General features: G+C 42.6%; 1 protein-coding gene across 3 annotated transcripts in view; it reads right to left on the bottom strand.

Annotated features, from left to right (window-relative positions):
• The window catches only part of KCNJ15 (potassium inwardly rectifying channel subfamily J member 15), a 54,816-nt gene that overhangs the window by 8,651 nt on the left and 21,627 nt on the right, over positions 1-24,538 (bottom strand). For 2 of the 3 annotated variants that reach the window (XM_057697875.1, XM_057697876.1), the window contains exons 2-3: positions 11,803-11,944; positions 608-704 (exon numbers count right to left, since the gene is read on the bottom strand). The gene's annotated coding sequence lies outside the window, so the exon portion shown is untranslated. Of the gene's footprint in view, positions 1-607; positions 705-11,802; positions 11,945-19,353; positions 19,390-24,538 lie in introns of those variants that run through there. The other variant, XM_057697877.1, reaches the window with a different exon arrangement.

Here is a 24,538-nt window from a genome sequence, read left to right as displayed (position 1 = left end):
AACCCAGAGGAAAGCGACCACAATGAAAGTTTAAAAACGTTAACGCCATGCTGGCATGCCCAAATGCATAGTCAAGCTCAGAACACGGGCGCTGCCAAAGACAAATGCAGCTTATGGACAAGTAATTTCATGCACTTAAAAAAAAAAAGAAACCGGTAGGGGAAAGTGCATGCCATTCAACCCACTGAAATAAAAACAGAAGCTTAGGTTTTCTCATGTGAACGATGCCCAGGGGTCCTGTGGCACCAGCTAGACTCCAAGCTCAGCCTTCCACCAGATTCTGGGAAACTTGGCCCTCTCTCTGTGAAGGCAGCACCATAAAGCTTCTATTTTAACCTCTCTTTCAAAGGGGCAACGGGGCCAGGCTTGGGCTGAGCTGACTCTTTTCCTTCTTTCTGCTGAAATCTCTTGTGCTGCATTTTTGCACAACTATTGCTGGAATCAGTGACACCAATGGCTATCAGAGGATGGCGGCATGTGTGGGGGGAAGAAAACCTAGAGTCTCTGGGTGGGGGCGGGGTCTTGGCATTAGCATCTCTCTTTAGACAGAGAGTAAACGCCCACTCCCTCCCTCTCAACACCCTGTGCCCTCAGAGCCGGCTGCTACCTGGTCACTCACTCCGCAGGTCAGATGGCGTCTTCTTCAAAGCAGGTAGACTGTCCTCGCTCCCCTTCGCCCACCTGGCTACCATGGGACTCTGCTACTTCCTGAAAGAAAGAGGGACAGGTGGTGTTCACAGGTGTTTACTAAGAAACTGACCCAGTGAAACTGACCCTTACTGATTCCCCCAAGGGCTAGGGCCCCAGCATTCACCTTCCAACCCCTGGTGATCTGGTGTGGTGCCCAGAAGAGATCCAAGCTCAAGGAGTGTTTTAGGAATGAAATTGAAGCCCCAGCCACAGCCCTCACTGTAGAATCCCCGCCCTCTGGAGGGGGCTCGCTAGTAAAACACCCTGGAAAGAGTGGGTTAACTCACCCCCACTGAAGCCCACTATCAACTGACCGGCAAACAGGGAGGCAGGAAGGGGAAGTGCAGAGGAAGTAAACAGTGAGAATTGGAAGGGAAGAGTCTAGAATATTTTTACCGCCTGTGGAAATGCATTATTACTGTTGAGTCATAGAACATTAGAGTCAAAAAGAAAGAATGTCCAAACCAAGGCATTTGACATGCGTTCTTCAAAGGAGGGGAACTGGGAGGTTGCAGTGACTTGTCTTCATCATACAGATGGTTCATGGCAGAAAGAACAAGGTCCAGAGTCTTTGGAAGCTAGACCAGAGTTCTTGTCAGTACACAAATCCCTCTTAAACCTCCAAAGTTTAGTGCGATCTGTTCTCAATCCACTAGATACTTTTGCATGCTGCTTTTCTGAAATACTTCTTCCTAAAGTATACATATATATCTCCCCGCATTTTTAATCTGTCTTATACACAGAGACATACATGTACTTCATACTTCTTTTCTGATCCACTAATTATTGTAAATAATTACAATAATTACTCTTTTATCATTTAAGTAGTCCCAATTGTCAGCTTGTAAAGCCTTTAAAATACTGGATTTTATATACTGGATTCTCCTGGTGTGTTTGGCAAATGACAGCTACATCATTGCTCTGTTAAGACCCACTATCTCCTTCTTTGTACCCATTTATTTTTACCTGCACGCTTTATCTTTTACACTTTATTATATCTCTTAATTTATAGTATTTCATTCCTCAGCAGACTTCTTTAATGAAATTTACTTCATTGCACACTCTTCTTTCATATAATTTTATGTTACTGCTTTAGATTTCCCCCCCTAGATCCTGCAATCTACCTGGCTTCACTTCTAAAATATTAAGGGACCATAACCATTTCCCAAAAGTTAAGGATGGAAAGAATGATAAAAGAGACTATCTTCTAATTTTCCCTCTCCTAATCCCACAAAGAAGCAATATTCCATACAAACCATTAGCAGTTTTCTTTAGTCTCTGGAAATTGTACTTATGTCTCCAGTTTTCATCATATGATTCCAACATGGGGGTTGGGATTGTAATTCTTAGAATGGCAATGTTTTATTGAAGTAAAGTCCTTGAAACTACTGAATGGAGAGCTCAGTATTACAGTCTCCTATTTCAAGTCAGTAATGTACACATGGCATGAAGTCACTTAGTGCTTAGGCTGTGTAGCATTTGTTTTCTGGAGATAAAGGGGAAAAAAACACATTTTGGAAACAGAATTAAACAGTAGGCACATTGGAAAAGATACTTATGTATACGAAGAACCACCTTGCAGTGTTGGACACAAAACAATGAGAATGGAAAAAATGGAAAGGAAGTCCCCATCACCATCCTTGGGGGAGGGGGGACTTCTGTCCAAGAAAGGAGATCTGGTAGGAATGGAAGGTGAAAGAAATTAATTACTGTCAGTTGGAGCACACTGTTCCGTCAGAAAGAAATCAACCTGCAAGTGGCCAGAAAGTCCCTGACCAATACTAGGCAAGAAGAGTCCAGATAGAGCGAGAAATGGTCCCAAGCAGGAAAGAGCCAGATAAGAAAATGACCAAAATAAAATAAAGATTCAGATAAGTGACAATGATACTGAAGCTTCAGGTCGCCAGCAGCAATCATCATCACCATAAACAGATAACACTAGAGCCATGTACGAGCCACTCTGCTAGGTGCTTTCCGTGTATGAACGAAATTAACACTCATATCATCCCCCTGAGGAGGAAACGGAGACACGAAGAGGTTCTGTGACTCATCCAAGTTCTCAAGAGCTGGTGCCTGGCAGTGAGGTCCCTGTGAAGTTGTTGTACTTACGCTCTCGACCAGCCTGACAAGGGTGCTCAGACTTTAGCTGCATCAGAACCGCCTGGAAGGCTTGGGGTCTCTGACTCTGTAGGTTTAGGGTGGAGCCCAAGAATTAGCATGTCTAAACAGTTCCCAGGTGAGGCTTCTGCTCCAGGAACAAACACTGAGAACCACCACACTGGGATACAGATGTTGGATCCTATCAACAGCTTAACGGCTTCCTCCCACCTTGATAAATATCCCATCCCTCACTTGCCCTTAGCATTCTAAAATAATACTATTGCACGTGGACATGGAGAAAACTGTTTATTACTTTTCAGAATCTTCAGCAAGACAAATGAGTGCCAATGACCCAGTGGTCCAAGGCTAAGGATTAATTTTTAAAGCAGCAATATATGGAGAATCTGATCAAAACTATAACAAATTATTTCTATTTATCACATAAATGTCAAGTAAATATTATGTTATAGGATATGTAAACATTATATATTATTAAATTTATGTTATATAACATTTATGGTAAATATATAGATATGCTATATTATTCACATTTATTAAATATATTATAAAATAATATAAATAACATTAGTAGAAATATTAGCCAAAATTAAGCACAGACAGTGTCTCATATCTACAATAGACTTTCACCCACCACTTTTACTAGCCAACCTGTGTTTACAGGGTATATAACTCTCAACAATGGGATAATACAACTAGCTTTCATGTCATGCTTGGCTAGGAAAAAAATAAATATGCTTTAAGAATGATTTTTTTTTTCCTCCTAGCTAGCACAACACTGAGCCCTTCTAAAAACTTAGAGCTCTGTTGAGTCAAATTTTGGAAGTTTTTGTACTTCCCTGGTGGGGAAGTGGTTAAGAATCCTCCTGCCAATTCAGGGAACATGGGTTCGATCCCTGGTCTGGGAAGATCCCACATGCTTCGGAGCAACTAAGTCCATTTGCCACAACTACTGAGCCTGCGCTCTAGAGCCCGCGAGCCACAACTACTGAAGCCCATGAGTCTAGAGCCCGTGCTCTGCAACAAGAGAAGCCACTGCAATGAGAATCCCGTGCACCACAGCAAAGAGTAGCCCCCACTTGCCACAACTAGAGAAAGCCTGAGTGCAGCAACAGAGATCCAATGTAGCCAAAAATATATAAATAAATTAATTTAAAAAATTAAGTTAAAAACAATTTTGGAAGTTTTTAGTTCGCCCATCCTGGGAAAAACTGCTTGTGTTCCACAGTGGGTTAACAAAGTATATGCACCTGCAGAAAAATAACTTTTAAAAATGGTGAGGCAGCAGCTCCCTAAACCTGGAATTTCTCAACCAGGCCTCAAGTGTTGTCATTCTATAGATGGGGTGGTGAGGCTTGGAAGATTGAAATCCAAATCCAACCATAATGGTGGACTTCCAGACTAAAATTAGCATTTGAGGGACTCTGACTTGAAAACACTGGCCAAACAGCTTCGTGTTTGTAAGAAAAGTTGCTTCAAAAGCTTTTTCGGATGTCAAATGTTTCTGACAGAACAATCCTTTGATGATCTCTCTCTTTGCTGCGCATCTGAAACACCTGGCTGAAATCTCACTTTAAGGGTACACGGGTTTAAATATTAAGGAGAGAAAAAGTGCTTGACAAGAATGTAGTCGGGGTTCACTGAGCTCAAAAAGGTTTAAAAATAATGGAAAATAAGCTCAGTGGGGCTTAGCTATCCTTTCTTGGATCCTGTGACTGTGGCTGCACAAGTGCAGGCACTGGGCCCTTTGGCACTGGCCCCGTACCATCTTCCACCTGCTCTTCGAAGCAGCCTAGGACTCGCTTCCGTGGCAGGGGTCCCTGTTCTGAATCCACTTCTTGACTTCATTAGGGTCAGCTGAGGACACGGATGATTTTGCCCAGGTGGTCTCAAAACAGGACAAGTTCATTGAAGACAACAAGGTGCCCAAAGTTGACTCTTAGCAGATTCCCAAGGGTGGCCTTTGGTTTCATCTGCTTGGGGAAATTACTCTTTCCTTCTGCAAACCCATTTTTCCTCTCAGGCCATTGAGGACTGAAGATGGCTGGAAGGAGTGGCAGCTTTGAGGAGGCGGTGAAGTTGGACATTCTTCTTTGTGAGGAGCAAGAGGCTCTGAAGGGAAACACCCGTCAAGGTTATGGCAGATTCACGGGTCCTAATGATCTGTGTTTTGAAGACATGAACTTGGAACCTCATTGGTAGAGCCATGTCAGTTTTGGTTGCTGTGGTACTTGTTGCTTCTAGTTACTAACTGATCCTCTCTGTGGGGTTCATCCATGAGAATCCTTCCCTAGGTTTGTCCCTGTGGGAGAGTGTGTTTTCACCCTTTTGTATCAGACGTGGTCATGTGACTGCTTCAGCCAATGGCGTGTGAGTTGCAGTGACTCAAGCCTCACCTGAACAGAGGCATAAGCGTGGCACGGTTGTGCCACTGCTTTCAGGTGAGGCTCTGATTGGACTGTTCCCTCCTCTGGACCAGTGGCAGGGAGTGGAGGGACACTTAGAGCTGAGCTACATACAGCTGATCCAAAGTTGACTTGTAACACAGGTAAGAAAAAAACTCTTGTTTCCTGGTTGAATTGTTGGACTTCTTTGTTATTGAGGCAAAACCTAGTGAAAGTCTGCCCTCAGTGATGCTCTTACTACATATTTTTGTATTTTAGGATTAAACATCTGATCTAAAAGTTACTGTATCTAAAGAAAACAAGTAAAGTGTTGAAATATCCCTCAGGGTAAACTTCGAATGTTGGTCTGTGGCTAAACACTTAATAGAAAAATAAATACAAATCTCACAAGATTTCAGTGGAAGAAAGACTTGCCTGTTCCCTAAGGATGACATAGAAAAAGTGAATAATTCTCATTCAATTACTTCTAAATGGTACTTAAATTTATGATGATGAGACAATTTTTCAGGGCAAGATATAAAAGCCTCAGATTCTGCCACTCATTTTTGTGGAGCAAGAAGCCCTTGGTTAAGGACCTGGTGACCTCTTAATCTGTGATGACAGACACACCAGGCATTATGTCATTAATTAAACATTATGTCATGAAAAAGGATCAGGCCCTTTTCAATGCAATTCCAGACAGTATTTTATTTAATCCTTCTCTTGACCTTATGAAGAAAGTGTTTCCTTGATTTTCTAAATGAGGAAACTAAGCTTAGAGAGATTCAATAATGTACACATGTTCATGAAGTTAATACATGCAGGACCTCGTTGGCAAAGCAGATCTGTCTTCACGCCTGTGCTCCTGACCACCGTGAACTTCTGCCCTCAACACTAACCCACATACATCACTCCTGACGGCGCAGTGCAAGGCATCGTAAAATAAGCTCCTGCATATGACCTGTTAGTAGCCCTTATAGAAAAAACAGCTTTGATTTGTGGTTTATCCTGTGCCAGACCTTATATAAGATGCCATATATTAATTTAGCTCTCAGATTCTGAAAGAGTTAATACAGGTGTTCCTGTCTTCCAGGTAAGGAAACGGATACAGCACAAGGTCTCTTTGAGCCTGTAATCCTCGCTTCTCATCTCCATAATGTGAGTTCGCCATCTCCAGGGAGCATCAGAATCACGTGGAGGTCTTGAAATACACATGGCTGGGGCCCAGAGTCTCTGATTCAGTGGGTCTAGAGGAAAGCCTGGGGATCTGCATTTCTAATAAGTTCGCAGGTGATGCTGTGGCTGCCGGTCTTGAGACCACACCTTGAGATCATGACCTATACTCTTCACCAGTTAGCACTGTATAGAATCTGTGGGAAATTCACAAGCACATGAACTGAGTTGCCTGAAAGTTTAGTATCATTACTTTCAAGCAAAAGAGTGGGCGCCTTGGTGTGAGAAGGAAGGAAAAAATCAGTGAGGCTGAATGTAAAAATATGGTAGCTGTCAGGGGCAGTTTTCAGTTAGCCAGGAAAGGTATCCCAGGGAACAAAAGTTTGGGTGAATTGTCTTGAGGGGAAAAATGAGAATTCTGGGGAAAAAGAAAGCAATTGGTTTAAAAATGCTCTAAGTTTTCTTCCTTGGATGATGGACATCATCCTACAGTAGCTTTGGGGTTTCACTGGCTGAGAACGTCAGAGGCCGGAGGAAAGATCCCAGATTAGGGCTGAGGGACCTGAAACTGATAGAAGAAACTTAGTGGTCCCCTTGCTCAGGCTTCCCGTAGGTGATTGGTATAGGTGTTCCACAAATAAGGCAATTTGTGGTCAGGTAATTTGGGAAGCTTTGCCTACTGAACCTCAAGCACCCCACTGTCTCCACCCACTGGAGATGCACACTGCACATTTGTATATTACAGGGTCTGAGACGTTCTGCTGCAAAGAAACATGCTTAGCTCTGTAAATCTGGCCTCTATCTGACATTTGGGAACACTCCGAGGAGTGCTGATCTGGTTGAAACTTTGCACTTTCTATGTGGGGAAGAAGAGGATCACAAAGGTTGAGTGATTTATTCAACGTCACTCAGCCAGTGGCAGGAGTAGGGCTGGAAACAAGGCTTTGTGAGTCTTAGTCCATTTGACGGGCAGGTATCTGTCTTGGTGGTCATGAAATATCTTGAGATGAGCTATCTATCTCCCTGGGCCCTGAAGACAGGGCAGCATGAGATAGAAGCAGGCAGCACCAACGTCACTTAAAAACGTTCATCAGAAATGCCAGCTCTGGGACTTCCCTGGTGGTGCGGTGGTTAAAAATCCACCTGCCAATGCAGGGGACATGGGTTCGATCCCTGGTCTGGGAAGATCCCACATACTGCAGAACAACTAAGCCCACGCACCACAACTACTGAGCCTATGCTCTAGGGTCTGCTAGCCACAACTATTGAGCCTGTGCACGACAACTACTGAGGCCCACAAGCCTAGAGCCTGTGATCCACACATTGCAACAAAGAGTAGCCCCTGCTCGCCGCAACTAGAGAAAGCCGGCTAGCAGCAACAAAGACCCAATGCAGCCAATTAATTAATTAATTAATTAAAAAGAAAAAGAAATGCCAGCTGTTGGGTCCCACACTAGAGCCACTGAATCAGAACAGTGTCTTAAAAGCACCCAACTTCCGAAAGGATTATGTAGCTGGCTTGGAGAACTGGCAAAGTCTTTCTTTTGCCTTATTATACATTGGAAAAGCAACAAGTACTGCTTTAAAGAGAAATCCCACATTTTACATTGCATGTGAACATCTAATGATCCAATTTGCCTCTGCGGTCAAATATTTAGCCTTTTTCCTATGTTTCCATTCCATTATTATTGTTTCAAATTCCATAAGTAACTAAAACATCCTTTTCTATCTCTAAATGCGGTTTACATAGTTATACCCTTTCCTCCTCAATGCAGATTCTTTTAACATTTTTTTCGTCCCGTAGAACATCGCTTTCTCCAGGCAAAGACAAGTTTAAACAGATACTGGGTTCACTAGGAGACTCATTTTCCATTTTCCATGGCAAAGAATCCGAGCACTGGAAAAAGGTATCATTTGCTGAATATTTTTGTAAAGACAGTTTAATTTCAGGCCCTTTATTTGGGAGAGAGCTGGCTAACCCAAATAAAACATTATACATCTGTCTGTTGTTATGAGTGACCAACTTCAGCTGAACATCATTACTTAATAACAGCTAACTTTCCTATAGAGTAAGAATGCGCAGCAGCTAAAAAGCAAATGGAAATTTCCTTTGGTTTACCACCCTTGATCTCTCTGTGCTCCAACATGTGAAGAACTTGGGTAATAAGCATATACTCCCCTCTAATCACAGCATGGCTTGGGCATGCATTGTTGCAAGATGACTGGTAAAACAGGAAAATTTATGTCTGAGGGGAAGAAAAAAAACAAGGCGGATTGGATTGCATTAGCCTCCCTAAGGCACTGCCCCCAATTTTCTCTTTAGGGAAGAGATTTAACTAGCTCATGGAATCTTACGCACTGTTCTTGTCTGGATTGGTTCAAATGTAACACAGACACGACGGCTCCGAATGGTCCCCTTTCGATAAGGAGATGCAAATGTAGAGCTTTGGATTTGATCATAATCCATAACCTGGAAATAGTTCAGAACGGAAGGCATCTATTTTTGCAGATGGTACTGCTAGAAACTAGTATTGTATTTAGTGTATTCTACTTAATGAAACTTCAAACTGGGCATAGTCAGAGCACTGAAAAGCCAAGAAAAAAACGGAAAACAAGCAAGCAAGTTTGTGTTCTCAAACCGCCATCTCTGTCCTTCAAAAGTTGCTTGAGGCCAGATCATTGCATTTTACATCGCATCATTATTTAATTTGCAACATTCAGATTGATTTTTCCCTAAATATATCTCTCACTCACTGAGACACTGAGCCCACCGCCTTTAACCACTCACATCTATCTTTCTTTGTCTCATGTTTATAATATTTTTTACCATGATGAAGTCATAGAAATATAGAAAACATATCACGTTATAAACATACGTACTGATATCAGGCTGGCTGGTTTTTCTGGCTTCATGGTCACTACTTTTTCTTCTGTTAAAAATAAATTTGGAATTGTTGGCCTCAATCAGTTGGTGATTAATGGGCTTTGGTGTGATTCACCTGGATGCAAGCATGAAATTCTCCTTGGTGATTTCTATGCTTCTTATTTTCATGATTGGAATCTCATTCCAGAAAAAGGAAATTATGAAATTTTTGGAAATTAGGAAATTATTTTTGCTTGATTTGGAAACTAGTTATTTAACAATGGAATGACTGTCAAAAGGTTTTGAAATTCGGTTTCACTATCCATCTAAACTTTGACCACATTTCTCTGATGTGGAAACTGGATTATTACAGGGTCTCGGGGGGACACAGTTAACACCAAAATTCTTCGATGGTGGTCAGTGTGTTCTAAGGACTGGTAATACTTCTGAGCTGTCTGCTTGTCCCAAAGTTGAAAACACAGGTGTTTGTGATCACTGGGTGATAATAAGAAAAGTTCAGACTTCAAAATACCTTCACGTTTAATCAAAGTCTGAGACCTTTGGCAGTTAACTAATGTCCATCAGTAAACGATGTAAGAAAACACGTTCTAACCACCTGTAGTTAATTAGTTGGGGGATACTGGCCCAATTTTGGTGTTTGTAGGGTTGCCAGGTAAAATACAAGATGTTGAGTTAAAACTGAATTTCATGTGGACAACAAATAATTTTTAGTTTAAGTATGTCCCATGCAATTTCTGATATATACTTATACTCAAAATTAGTCATTGTTTATTTGAAATCTATATATATACCATATAGATATAGTACAAAGGTGTCTCATATTTTTATTTGCTAAATCTGGCATCCCTAGGGAAGAGCAGATTGCTGCTCAAGAGTAGCTCAGAAGGTCAAAAAATTCAAAGACAAGGTTCAATGTATAGACAACTTTCTTAGAAGATCAGCAACCCAGATTTTCCCAGTACTAGGACTCCTAGAAACAGCTCTAACCATTATGGGATAAAAGCTTTTTCAAGCATGGTACACCAGAGGGTGTCAGGAAGTCTAGTGAGTCTAGTAAGCTGATCCCATTTCTAATATTTTAGCTCAGGGATTCTTTTTTTTTTTTTTTTTTAGTTTATTTTATTGAAGTAGAGTTGATTTACAATGTTGTATTAATTTCTCCTGTACAGCAAAGTGATTCAGATACATATAAATAAATATATATATGTATTCTTTTACATATTCTTTTCCATTATGGTTTATCACAGGATACTGAATATAGTTCCCTGTGCTCTACAGCAGGACCGTGTTGTTTATCCATTCTGTATATTGATATAACAGTTTGCATCTGCTAACCCCAAACTCTCACTCCATCCCTTCCCCCATTCCCTGTTGGCAACTGCAAGTCTGTTCTCTGTGTATCAAGAGCTCAGGGATTCTTAACCATCGTTGTGTTATAGTTCTTTTTGGCAGACAGGTAAGACCTAAGACTGCCTTTGCAGAATTTGTTTAAATAGATAAAAATAAACTAAATATGACTACAAAAGATACCAATAATATTAAAAGGCACTCACTAAAATATTTTAAGAATGAAATGTGCTTCATTTTCAAGTATTAATTAAGAAGAGCTAGTGTCTTGAAAGGGTGGTGAACAGAAATGTTATTTCACGATCTCACATGTTGAAATACTGTGACTTTCAGCATGACAAATCACAATTTAGGCTAAAATGATGGTGTGTTACACATTCGTAGTAAAAAAATAAGTCTAAGTTAGAGGTGATTGAGAATAAACAGTTCCTCTTCCCCTGCCCCACCTCCATCCCTCCCCACCATCCTAGGTCATGGACATTCCGGATTCTACCCCTAATCTCTCTAGGCTCCGTGGACCTGGGTGTAAACCCTACCATGAGTGAGGCGTCTACACACGGTAATTCTGAGAGCTCCCAGAAGTCGGGCCAACCTATCCTTCTTGGTTCATTTCCCTACCAACACTCTCTTGCCATTGTCAGAAATGAGCCTTTCAGATAGATGCTGTTTCTTCTTGAAGAATAGTCGAGGTATTTCACAATTAGAATTGCCGTTAACTCCCTTTCCACTAGGACATCATTAGGGGCACTAGTGTTGGCAGTGCCCATTCTCTTGGTGCTCATGACATTGGAGCAACGATACCCATGGGGAGACAGTCCAACACCCCCTCCTCTGGAAGTGATGGTACAGTTTCTTACTTGGAAACCAAGGAGGAAATAGCAGCTCAGGTACACACGTAATTCTGTTTTCACAGCCTCAAGGGCTGCATTTCTCAGAACTGTGAAGCTGAACTTTTACAGTTAACACACTGTTTGGTTGCATGCAACTTTATATTACCATGATTTCATCATAACTCTTACCAGGAAAAAAGAAAGCTTACTCATCTACAGGGTAATGCAGACAATAACCCCCTTTACAGATCCTCCAGCAGGCTCTACTGCTGACAGGATAAATCCTGATCACCTTTGCAAAGCAAAAGGCTCTTCTAAGCCCTGGCTCTCGTACCCTCTTCACTCCTTTGCCTCCAGGATTTAGCCGGGCTCATACTTGCCTTTTCCTGACTGCTCAGAGTGTTCATGGCTCCATGACAAGCAGATGCTCCTTCCTAAGGGTGCTTGTCCTGCTCTTTCCTTCTCCGTCAAATTCCACCTGTTCTTCAAAGGGCAGATTGAATATTACCTCCTCCGTACTTTAAAAAAAAAAAAAAAGAAACACTTCTTCAGAGGCAGCGTAGTGTAAAGGTTAAGAGTACAGGGTCCTGCTTCTGTTAATAGTTGCTGTGTGACTTTCAACAACTTATTTAACCCCTCTGTATTCAGTTTCCTCCTCTGGAGACCAACACTAGTAGTCATGCTCATTCAGGATAGGGTGGTATGAAGCACTGTAACTCTGCCTGTTCACACTAATGATTATATAAGAGTTAGCTGTTATCATTATATGTTTACAATAAACAAAACACACAAAACATGACTTATCCAAAGGAAATTTATCACAGATGACAGAAAGTTCTTAAGTCAATAAGAATCTTTTCCCCCCACACAGTAACATTTATAAGTAAACAATTCAAAAATAAATTAAAAGGTAAAAAAAAAAAAAACTTGAGGATATTTCAACAATTATTCATTCATTCATACACCAAGAGTTTATTGAGCACCTACTATGTGCTGCATGGCGCAGGGGCCTGGAGATCCGGCAAGGAAGAAGACTGACTTGGTCCTCACTTTCATGTAGTTTACAGAAAGGGAAGGGAGGTGTTAAGTAAATCATTAGAATAGAACATGGGGTGCATAACATGTCCCAGCCTGGGGTTCCAGGAAGAATTCCTTGGGGAGGTGGCATTAAGGTGGAGACATGAAGGACGAGCACTTGGCAGGTAAGGAGGCAGGCTGGGAGAGAGAAGAGTGTTCAGGGCACAGGGCCACATGGCATTTGCAAAGGCCTGGAGCTTGCACCTTCCAGGAAGTGAGGAAGGGTGCTGAGTTGGGGAGCATGTAGGGGGATGGAGGGGGTAGAGCAGGAGCTTAGGGCTGAGCCACACCATGCAGGGCTCGGGGGGCGCCCCTTGAGGACCATCAGCATCTTCCTAGCTGAACAAGCAGCATCTCAGGATTTTGATTAAGGAAGAGATAGGATCAGACTTGCTCTTTAAAGTCATCATTTGTGACGTGACACGGGAATGGGTTGGAAAGAGGCAAGCGTAGATGTTGGAAGCCGGGTTATCAGGTGCTTTCAGGAATCCAAGCTAAAATGACTGATGTGCGGACAAGGATGGTGCCAGTGGCCCTGGAGGAGCCAGGGGCTCCGAGTTTCATGTTCCAGACAGAGTCAATAGGCAGCTCTGGCACGTGGATGGGGAGAACTGGAGGGGCAGACAAGGTCTCAGAGATGACTTCTGACTTTCTGGCATGAAAAAGGTGGATTGGATGTGAGTGTGTTACTGATTCAGGGGACACTGGCTCTTCCTCTGTAGCTAAAAACCACTCATACCTTATCAGATACCCACGCTGTTAGAATGTCTTGATGTTATATCAGCATGGAGCTTGCTCTGATACACAATCTCAATACAGAAACAGGATCCAGCCCTGGGGCTGAGGTTTGAGGGAGTGCACTCGGGCTGCCTTGGAAGAGAACTGGGGTCTGTGCTGATGGATCTGATGTTCAAATGAGAGGGATGGGGGTGGGGGTGGGAGCCGCCTTTACTGTTTAAGTCTACAAATAGAATGTGAAACATTGACGTGCATGAGATTCTCCAAGACATAGGGTGTAGGAAAAGCAGTCCCAGACTGAGCCTCGGGGCCAGGCAGAGCACGAGACGTTGGCAAATGAGACCAAGAAGGAGCCAGAGGTCCAAGAAACACAGCTTTTCACTGATCAAATAATCAGAAGTTTTAAGAGACATGTTAACATTCTGTATTCACAAGCATGTACAGACGAATGGCTTCATACACGGCCTCGGATGGAGTAATTTGGCACAACTTTTTTGGCGGCAATTTGACAATGTATAACCAAAGTTTAAAGCTATTTATAATCTTTGACTCGGTAAATTGATGTCTAAGAATGAATAAGAAATATGCCTCAGGGTTACATATTACAGGACTGTTCATACTACATATTACAAGAGTGTTCTCTACATTAGTTGCAATGTTAAAACCTCCAAACCAACCTAGATCATCAGTAATACACACATGATTTTAAATGTATAAAATATTTAGAAGCTGAAATAGTATGTAGTCTTTAAAAGTCATGGCAAAGTGCTAAACATGTTAAATTTCAAAAAGGCATTAGGTAAAGCTGAAAAGACAGGATCAGTGCTCTGCTTTTCTCTTTCTAGATAAGATTAAAATGAAAGGTCTCTAAAATGTTAACAGCAGTTATCTCTTCAAAGGAAAACAAAATTAGGAAGGTTTTTTTTAACCGGACTTTCCATTTTTATGCAGTTAATCTGAAAATTCAATTTCCCTAGCACAGATCATTCCCAAACATTCCAGATTTTACTGTAAATGAGAAGTACTTACTGTGCTCTGCTGAGAAACTTTCCACACACTGCCGTGGCCAAACCATATGAAATAATTTACTCTCAGAGCCATTTCAATTCTACAAACCCAAGAGCCTACTGTTCAGTAAGTGTTCAGGGTTATTATTTCATGTCAATTTAAATTATTTCCTTTAATTAACTGAGTTAGAAGAGTTTGCACTTCACCTAAGAAGAACGCTGATAAAGCAGGTTTCCTGCCCAACACCTTCGCCCAGGCAGGTCCCTTTACCCCAGATTCCTTCTCTGTCCCCTGTGCCTGGCAAACTCCTATTCACCCCTTAAGGCCCAGCTCACTTCTCACCTCCTGCAGCTTCCAGGGGTGGCGGGGGTGGGGGGGGGAGTTCCTCTTATTCCTCTCTTCTGCATTTTGCAAGTTGTCCACACTCATGGTGACACTTATGCGTTGCTAATGATTTGATTTGAAGCTTTTTTTTTCTCCTTAAACCAGGCTCTGTGGGGTGAGTGATCCGTTTGTCTTTTAACCCCAATGCCAACACAAGGCCTGCCACATGGGGAGGACCTGCTGTTGGAGGAAGGAACAGAGTGGGCAGAGATGCCATTCCAGTGAACTCAGAGCCATCCAGGTTTAGTACTGAGGTACAACAGTTATGTTCTAGGTCACAGGGGAGCCTAGTCCAAAGCTAGATATGTCAGAGAGGAGACCAAATATATTACTGACTTGGATGACTAAACCAGAAATAAAATTTTAGACTTCCTATTTTGATTCATAGCCCAAAGAATATCTGACAGCATCTTACTTTGAAGAGAAAATGGGGTTTCCATTTCTTAACCTGATGAAATCAATAAACACTAAATATAAATGCCTATGCTGGGCACATGATTTTACCTATGGGAGGCATAAATATATTCAATTTAGCTCAACAAATTACTTTCTATGTGTGTTTTGTATTTCCTGAGGCCTTAAGCATCCTATATATATATAGGGTTCTAAGATTTCTTTCATCTCTCTACTTGCTTCCTTAGAACAGAGGTCTCCAATGTAAGCTAAGAGGGTACAGTAAGACAGTAATAGAATTATTCACTTGAAGCTTCTGCTTTATCCTTTTAAATGTTTGTGTTTTATGCATATTTTAAAGTGTATATCATATATTAGTAAAGGACAAAAATCTTATGTATGGTGCATATTTGTCCCAGAGTGTTCTTGTGTGTGTGTGTGTGTGTGTGTGTGCACTCAGAGGGGGATTGTATATATTTAATCCACTGCTTTAGACCAGTGCTTATTACACTTTAATGTGCAGACAGGTTCCCTGGAGATTATGTCAAAATGCAGATTCTGATTTAGAAGGCCTGGACTGAGGTCTGAGGAGCTGCATTTGTAACCAGCTCCCAGGTGATGTGATGCTGAGGCTGGAGGTGGCTACACTTTGCGTTGCAATCAGCCTTTTGCAACCCTGGTTTCTCATCTGAAACACACAGCACAGAACATGGAAGGTGGTTCCAGTAACTGTGTTCTGGTGACACCCACAGACAGCTGCAACTAGTACCACTCAAGAGCAGAGGAGAGAAGGTAAATCATTCCAAGCAAAGGAAGCTGTAGGGGCATGAAGGCTGACTCCTCTCACAGAGAAGGAAGCCTCTGAGGAGCATGCTGGCACATGGCTTTACCTATGGGAGAAAGTTCAGGGGCACTGGCTGATTTCATTTAGAAAAAAAAAGCACTGTTTATAAGTCACCGTCCAGTGTTACAAAACAGTCCTGGAGTCAGCAATTCTTTTCTAGTGTTGGGTTTCTATCTGGAAACTTCCTTTATGAGAAGCGTAGCTGGAAACCAAGGTCTTGACCACTTCTGATGGTCAAAGATCCTGGGGTGCTAATGTTAAGTGGTAGAGTGCTACGTCAGGAGTTTCTGACTAATAAGGACCACCCTCCATACACCCTCTCCCTAACGGGAGCCTGTGGGTTGGGAGTCGGTGGGTTATAAATGCTCTCTGTCCAAAAGAAGACAAGAAAAAAAGAAACCACACACACCTATAGCCACTAATACATATTTGTGAGTGAATATACACACTCACACATTGACAAATAAAATGATTCTCTTAATTCGCAAAATCTACTCAACAATTCATGTTTGTGTATCCAGTACAAGTTTTGAACGACTACTTCGGTCTAATTTGAACAGTATGCCTTAGCTTAATTTCTGAGTTGGTTTCCTATGCAATAGCGGTTACAAATACATTTCGTTTTCGAATATCTAACATTTTTCCCACTGTGTCACTGATGTCAACAAAAATTGATGTATAATTGAATTAGAGAGACGCTTCTTCTGACTCTAGGTCTGCTCTCTACACAAATGTAAGGCAGCCCAACAGGACTCAGCCTCTAACCACCTCGACACCAAAGAGCACATGTTCAAGATTAACAACAAAAAGGAGACAAGATGACGCAAGAGGAAATTCCACGGGACCTTTAAGTTGTCTGCTTGAGATGAGTTGGCCACTGAATTTAAACCTCATCGGCCAATTCTTAATGTTTTATTCTGGATCTATCTTCAGCCCTATTTTCAACTGAGAGATCCAATTTTTGGGGGGTGAAACTGGAAACGGGACCCTGGTTGAAAGGCCTGGGTACGGCCCTCTTGTTTGTTCTGTGTGCTGTCTTATGTTTCCTCTTGATCATTGGTGATAAAAGTCATGAAATGAGAAAAGTCAAATTACCTCTCTTCGGGTTGTGGGGAGAGACAAGGAGAATATCTTGTATCACAAAGCCAAGCTTCGGAGAACAGAATGGATGGCTATGGAGAAGAGCTTTAAGGAGGAAAGAAATGACGCTTTGCCTCCATGACTTCAGTGGCTTTGTGGTGACTCTCCAGCCCAGGGCAATAGTCCTCTGCCACCTCTCTGCTCCATCAGCTCAGCCGATGGGTATGTTCACCTACTTGACCCTTCTGTGGCATTTCAGACTGGTGCTACAGTCTTCTTCCAATTTCTCCCTACTTTTCTAGCTGTTTTCCAGTTTTATTTTAGACTCCTCCTCTTCTTCCAGCTCTTTAAAATGGTATTTTTCCCAAGGCCCCACCCTCCAAATTATTTTCTTCTCACTAAACACACTCCCGTATCCACTCTCATGGCTTGAGCTGCCACATTTATTGTCCAGGAAGCCCAGACCTTGCATCTTTATCCCAGGTCTCTCTTGTCCCTGTAAGAACTTCACTGCAAGTCAAGGAATCGTTCTGGTGTCCCGTTTGATTGCCCATAGCTTAGCTTTATCACCCACTGCCCAGGTCAGCTCCCCTCCTCCTGTACACCTGCAGGTGCTGAAAGATACTGAATCACCCTTAGTTCATCTCAATATCCCTTGAAGCTGTTGTTTCTCCCTTCCCACGTCTATTTCCTTGGTTTAAATGTGTGTCCTATCCTTTCTTCAGTGACTCCAGCAAGTCGTCCTCCCTCTAAAGCATCCCCCATAGTGCAGCTTCCGTGACTCCCTAAACACTCCTCAGCTACACAGCCCAGTGACCCCTGTTATCTACAAACCAAAGCCTCAGCTCCTGACCTTGTAAACATGGCATGTGAGCCCTTTAGGAACTGGCTCCGCCTATCTTTTAGCCTTGATACCAGCCATTCTTCAGCCTGCTTCCTGCTGAATGACTTTCAGTGGCCCAAATAGGTTGGTCCTCTATTGATTGATTCAATGCATTGAAATATACCAGGCCATCTGCTAGAAGCCCTCTTCCTTTCTTCCCCTGATTTCTCATATCTATTTTTTGAGACATTGCCCATTCTAGGCAGGTGCTTTTGCTACCTGTTCTCATGGGTTAGGTGCTTTCCCTGTGGTTCTGTCTCCCAGAATACTTATCTCAGTGTAGTGGAATTGTTAACTCATATATATCTAATTGCAATAATAATTATCAAACTAACAGCCACCAGTAGTGGAGAACACAGGTAATCAGTGCTGCGTTGGCAGTTCATATACTTGAACTCCAAACTGCAGAGAAATTCTGGTAAAACTCTGGTCAAAATAAGTAAATGGAGGCTCAGATAAATTAGAGAGTTTGCCTAAGGTCACACAAGTAGTCAGCAGTGGTGACAACATTTAGATCCTGGTTTGTCTAACTCAAAAGCCAGCTCGCTATCCATCATACCCTACTGCCTCTCACTGGAATGTGAGCTGCCATATGTTATGTGCCGATGCCTAGGTTCTAGCAGGGGCTTCATGTTTGTGAATGTATGAATAGAAGCAAAGGGAGCTTGTACTCTTCCAGTTCTGGAAAAGCAGCCTGGGGTCTCCAAAAAAATGTGCCTACATATTGGTTGTATTGATAAGCTAAGTGGAGGGAAAATCCCTTTGCCTTAGTCCTGTAGAGTACACAGAGCTGTTTACTGACGGATGGTGTTGTGCCTACAAAGTCAGTGTTCCCACCCCCAGAGATGCTTTGTGCTTTGCTGCCTGCAACCATCACCTGGGACTGTTTCTCATCCTGTATTATTTCTGTGAGTGGCTCCACAGAAACTCAACCCAGATGCTGGAGTCTGTTTTCCCTCCCCTTTCCTTCATGACCACAGCCACATGGCAACCAGTTTTATCTCCCGAATAAATTTGTTTCCACCCGCTGCTCCCCTGTCCTTTTATGGATTCAACCTGCTCACTGCATCCCTGGCCCTTCCTGACCCCCTCCACTCTGACCCCTTTACAGAGCCAATCTCTCTAACCGCAAATATAACTCTTCAAAAATTAGAACTTGTCCATGTCTGTTCCCTGTGCCGATCCTCAAACTGTTCTTCAATTCTCACATGATAAAGTCTATAAACTCTTTATCCAACGTCCGAATGTTCCAGCTACCATATTGGTCACATCTCTGGATGTTCTCTCCACCGCCCGCGCTTCAACAATGTTGAGTGGCTTTCACTTCACACACTGCACACTGCCCCACACTTTTCTACCTGCCCTTGCCCCCAGTGTCCCCCCTGCCTGAAAACCCCATCCTGGAACCAGATCCCTCAACTGTCCCGGTGGTTCTTCCTCTGGCTTATCCCTGCCCTGCATCTTCATTTAAGATCCTGCCTCTCCTTTACTGCTGTAAAGTGTAATATCAATACACTCACCACAGTGTCATGACTTTCTCTTCATGTTTCCTCTCCCCTTCTGGACGGCTAGTCCTTTGAGGGCAGGGATTGGGCCACGTTCATCTTTGCAGCCACAGTAACACAGCCCCGGGCATAGAGTATATGCTCAAACAAAAAAATGATAACTCATCCTCATGACTCTATAAATGAGTCAATGAATTAGTGAATAAATGGATTAACATTCAATCCATAAATTAAAGAATGAATAAATGTCAAAGACACGGCCTGAAAACATGTGAGCGGTTTCAACACATTTATCATGACGTGAAGTTTTCTAAATGGCTTTTTGGAAGTGATTTATATTTGCTCATTGTTGTATCTCTGTGGGAAATGAGTTTCCATGGTGTCGAAATCCTCCGGATTAAGAAACATTTCCTTTTATCTGTCCTGAGTCAGATGCTCCCGGAAGCTAGGTTAACCCTTTCAGCTCAGTTGAGGACTCTTAGGCTCTGGTGCACTAGTACCCCAAAGTACATGGATGTTCAGAGACGGCTTTCTCCCTGAGAACAGTTTACTTCTTAGACCGTGATTGATTACTTGAAGGATTAGAGGTTTCCACTGAAGCAGCACCATTACCTTCACATGTGCATTTGTGGTTCACTTGTTTACTTCTGTGCCCCTCACCCGCCATTAGCCTGAAAATTATTGCAGGGTCCTATTTGTCTTCATTCATTTGGTGGCCATTTTAGCTGCTTTTTCAGCAACACTTGTGGGATTGTTTGTGTTTGTTTGTTTGTTTGTTGACCACACCACATGGCAAGCGCGCGGAACTTCCTCAACCAGGGATCTAACTCGTGCCCCCTGCAGTGGAAGTGCGGAGTCTTAACCACTGGACCACCAGGGAAGTCTGGCAACATCTCTAAGAGGCCCAAGGACTTAACTTGAGGACCATGGCAAGGTCAAGAGGGAAGGAGGGAAGGCTCATGATCTGTAGGGTGGGCAGGTGTTTCTTCTAATCTGAGCTGCAAGCCATGAATGCACCACTGTCTTCCTCAGAAGTGAACCCTTGTCCTCGTAGCACTGCTTTCAGGGGACCAAATAGGTGGAAGTCCAAAGGAGCAAGATCAGGACTATAGGGAGGATGCTTTAACACCTCAAAATGAAGTAATACACAGCAGACTTAGGTTTTGAAAAGTTTGTGCGAGACGGGTACCAAAACAACTCATGAAAGAGCATAAACAGAAGCATTTGGATATCTGCAAACACAATTTGGACCAGTACTCTAAGGAAGGTGCAAGTTTCTTAAAAAGAATCGTTGCTGGTGACGAGATATGGATTCATTACTACGAGCCTGAGAGTAAACGGCAGAGTATGGAATGGAAACATCCTCAATCGCCGACCAAGAAGAAGTTCAAAAGTCAACCATCAGCTGGAAAATTGATGCTTACAGTTTTCTGGGATTCTCAAGAGCCATTATTGGAACATTATCAGGAAAAACATTCAACAATCAATAGTGCTTGTTACAGTGAGATGCTTATTGAAGAGCTGAAGCCTAAACTTTGGATTAAACGCAGAGGACTGCCATCCAAGGGCGTTGTGATCTTGCATGACAATGCACGTCCACACACTTCTGCCCACACTGTGGACACTCTGCAAAAACTTCATTTTGAGGTGTTAAAGCATCCTCCCTATAGTCCTGATCTTGCTCCTTCGACTTTCACCTGTTTGGTCCCCTGAAAGCAGTCCTAAGAGGAAGAAGATTCACTTCTGATGAAGAAGTGAAGAGAGCGGTGCCTTCGTGGCTCAGCCGAAAACATTTTTTAATGAGGGAATATGAAAGCTTGTTGACAGATGGACAAGGTGTATTGAAAAGCAAGGAGATTATGTCAAAAAATGATGTATTTGTTTTTTCTACAAGTTAATTAAAATAAATTCTACAGCCAGAGTGTGGATAATTTTGGACTCACCCTCGTAGATTTTAAAAGGCCTTGGAGATCAAACTGGAAAGTTGGATCTTTCAACGGGCATAAAGAAGCCAGGCTCATCTGGCTAGATAGATTGAGAAGAAGGGAGTAGCTGTAAAGAGATTATTTAGGAGGCTGTTGAATTGATTAAGCAGCATACGAACTTGGGGGCATCACCACCTATGTTCACCAACAGGTAAACCTCACGCACCTATTAGATGTGAAGTGGGGGGAGGGGGAAAAAGCTGAAATGACTCTGGAGTTCAGTGCCTGGATGAAGAGGAAGCCTTGCCTGAAAACCAGAAGGTATTGAAGGCAACACGACGAGGCTGGCTCTGAGCATGTTTGCTTTGAGGAGTCCATCTCTAGGAAATAAATTGGGGGGTGGTGATGGAGATTGGGGACCAATGCCCAAGAAATAGAAGCTGAGTCAATGAGATCTACAAAAAAGAAAAAATACCATGAGAAGAAGGCAGCTGAGGGCAGAATCTTGGGGACTGCCTGTACTGAAGAGAGAGAGAACTTCCTAGCAAAGCAGCTGGAGGAGGAGCAGCCAGATGGAGGGACATCTCTGTAGACTCATCAGAGTGGATGACTAAGGAGGCACGATTTCAAGAATGAGGACATGGTCCAGAGGTCAGAGATTTGAGGGGGAACAAGGAGGCACTGATGCTCCCGGGGGCTAAGTCTTAGAATGGAGGGAGACACCTGTAGACACTGGGGATACAAGAGTACAGACAAGATACTTGTTCCATGAAGCTTCTGCTCCAGTTGTGGGGCAGAGAAAGAAAGATGAGAAATGTATAAAAAAGTTTTGAGCAGTAGAGGATGAAACTGGAGGAACTGTGTCCTTAGTCTGGGAACTGATGGCTGGGTCCTTTGGTGTAAGAGGAATAAGTCTGGAAAATGTCGAACAAACCTGGGCCTGCTCCTGAGAAGCACAGAGGGGAAGTGATAAGAGTTGAAGAAAGGAGTCCAGGCAGCTGCAAGGGCCCTGGAAGCCTCCCAAGCATGAGCCAGCATCTTCAGCGACACTTGTCGTGACTTCGCAGCCTGGGGGTGCTGGCTGAGGAGGGAAGAGGTGGGCTGCTCCGAGTTAGGTATTGGCAAGACCGCCAGTGGTAAGAGGTGCCCAGGACTCGGGGTGACAAATACCACATTAGAAACCTAAACATTTGAAAACCACAGAATGGAAATGCGCAAGGTCACGGCAGACTCATCAGCTCATGGAATCCAGATAGTAATTGAGCACATTAAGAAGCCTACTAACTCTGCTATCTTGTTTTAGGAGAGCTGTAATTTGGGATCGCTAGCTATCAATTAGTCCTGTTTTTCTCATCTGTAAAATGAGAGGGTTGGACAAAATGACCTCAGAGTTCTCTCCCAGCATGGTCAGTGCTGAACCTGAGAGCACACGTGAAATTCTGAGAGTTAATTTGCTTCCTTAACATCTACATCTAATGTTTAACTATTAGTGTTCAGAAATGCAGCTGCAGAACAGACAGGACTCTGTTAGGCCTGTGCATGCAAAACCCTTAGTTTTATGGACCATCTTGGTTTTAAAATAAATTGCCCTGTGAAAATACACAACTTAATACTGGTGGGAGAAACCTCAAGTGTCATGGGTAATTGAGCAGAGTAATTGGTAGATCATTGATAGGACATTAATAGGACCGACTAGAAAATGATTAGAAATGAATGGGTTCTAATATTTGCAAGCCTGGGAAATTGCTTTGTGAATGATGGGAGAAAAGGGAGAGATATTGGTCAAAGGGTATTGAGAGAGAGAGAGAGGTGGGGGGGGGGGCGGAAAGAGCTTTAAGAATATTAGGATAAGAATAGGTAGGGATATTAAAGTTATGCAAATGACTTGTCTCACAGAGCTAAGATTCACTTAAAGTAATATCTGTAGGACATTTTGAAAAATTTTATTTTATTGAAGTATAGTTGATTTACAACATTGTGTTAATTTCTGCTGTACAGCAAAGTGACCCAGTTATACACACACACGTATATATACACATTCATTTTCATATTCTTTTCCATTATGGTTGGTCATAGGATACTGGATATAGTTCCCTGTGCTGTATGTAGGACCTTTGTTTTATCCCTCTCAAAACTTTTAAGAGTTAACCAGGCCTTGCGTAGATTCTGAAAATCTAAGATAAAATGTGATCACTGGGGTGCTAGTGAGCTCCCATCATTTAGTATTTTAAAAATCTTATCACTGTCCATATGCAGTGTGACTTGTCAATAATAATATACATGATCCTGAAAGAAACAAACCTAAGTATATGTGCTTTTTCAAACAGCTGCGTTTTTATACATCTTGTCATTGAAATCAAGGTCTTTAAGGGTCAAAACTCAGCATTAACCCTGCAAGTTATTTACTTGTAAATTTAATCTGGATTAATAGTTAATGGCTATTTACAGAAGCGTGTTCAAGGTATTACTGCTGAAAGGAGGTTTTGGCCTAACTAACTGCATTTTAGTTTTACACCAAGACCTTTGTTTATGCAAATACATTCTGGTTTCAGTCCTACCCTATAAGGTACAAGTCTTAATTGCTTGTTTTTCTGACAAAGTGAATATTCTACTTTATTTGCAGTGGCATAGAGTGTGCTTAGTCATTTTTAAGCACCGGAGTTTTCTTCAAATCAGTAAGATATATACGAATTGAAATTAGAAAGAGTGGAGAGTAGGGAAGAAAATCATGCCTGAGGTCAAGATGAATTGCTTTGGTTAGACCTTCCAGAAATTCCCTCATCCTTTGAGTTTTGGGTGTTTAATTTTCCCCTTCCTTCTCTACCACCCTGGGTGATCAGCTGGAAGCACTCTGGGGGTCTTACCTGGAGTCCGGGTGCCGGCGCCCAGCTCAGCTGAAGATTCCAGCCATCTGGGGAAGTGATGAAGGAGCATGGCTCTGCAGGGAGGAAGCTTGAGATGCTGGAGGCTGGTTTGCAACCCACACCTACAGGCTCTGTTCTCACATGACAACTGAGACAGTGGGCCTGATGTGCCCTCGACCACGGAGGCGGAAACCAGGCACTGAGCAGTGGCCTCTGTCCCTACCCACCTCCAAGTACAGAGTCCTTGGGCCACGAGTGCTTCTAACACAAGACTTGGTTTTTATGCATGAAAGATTGTCCTCTTGCATCATAAGATAATTATATCTGATATAGCTCCAGATTTTTTTTTAAAGCTATTTGACAACAAAAACTGCTAAGCAGAACTACCACAGAGGCCTGGGAGTCAGCACA

This window comes from Hippopotamus amphibius, chromosome 10 (assembly GCF_030028045.1).
Source record: "Hippopotamus amphibius kiboko isolate mHipAmp2 chromosome 10, mHipAmp2.hap2, whole genome shotgun sequence".
Classification (NCBI taxonomy): Eukaryota; Metazoa; Chordata; class Mammalia; order Artiodactyla; family Hippopotamidae; genus Hippopotamus; species Hippopotamus amphibius.
Note: the sequence above shows the minus strand (reverse complement) of the source record. Positions and strands in the feature narration are given on the sequence as shown.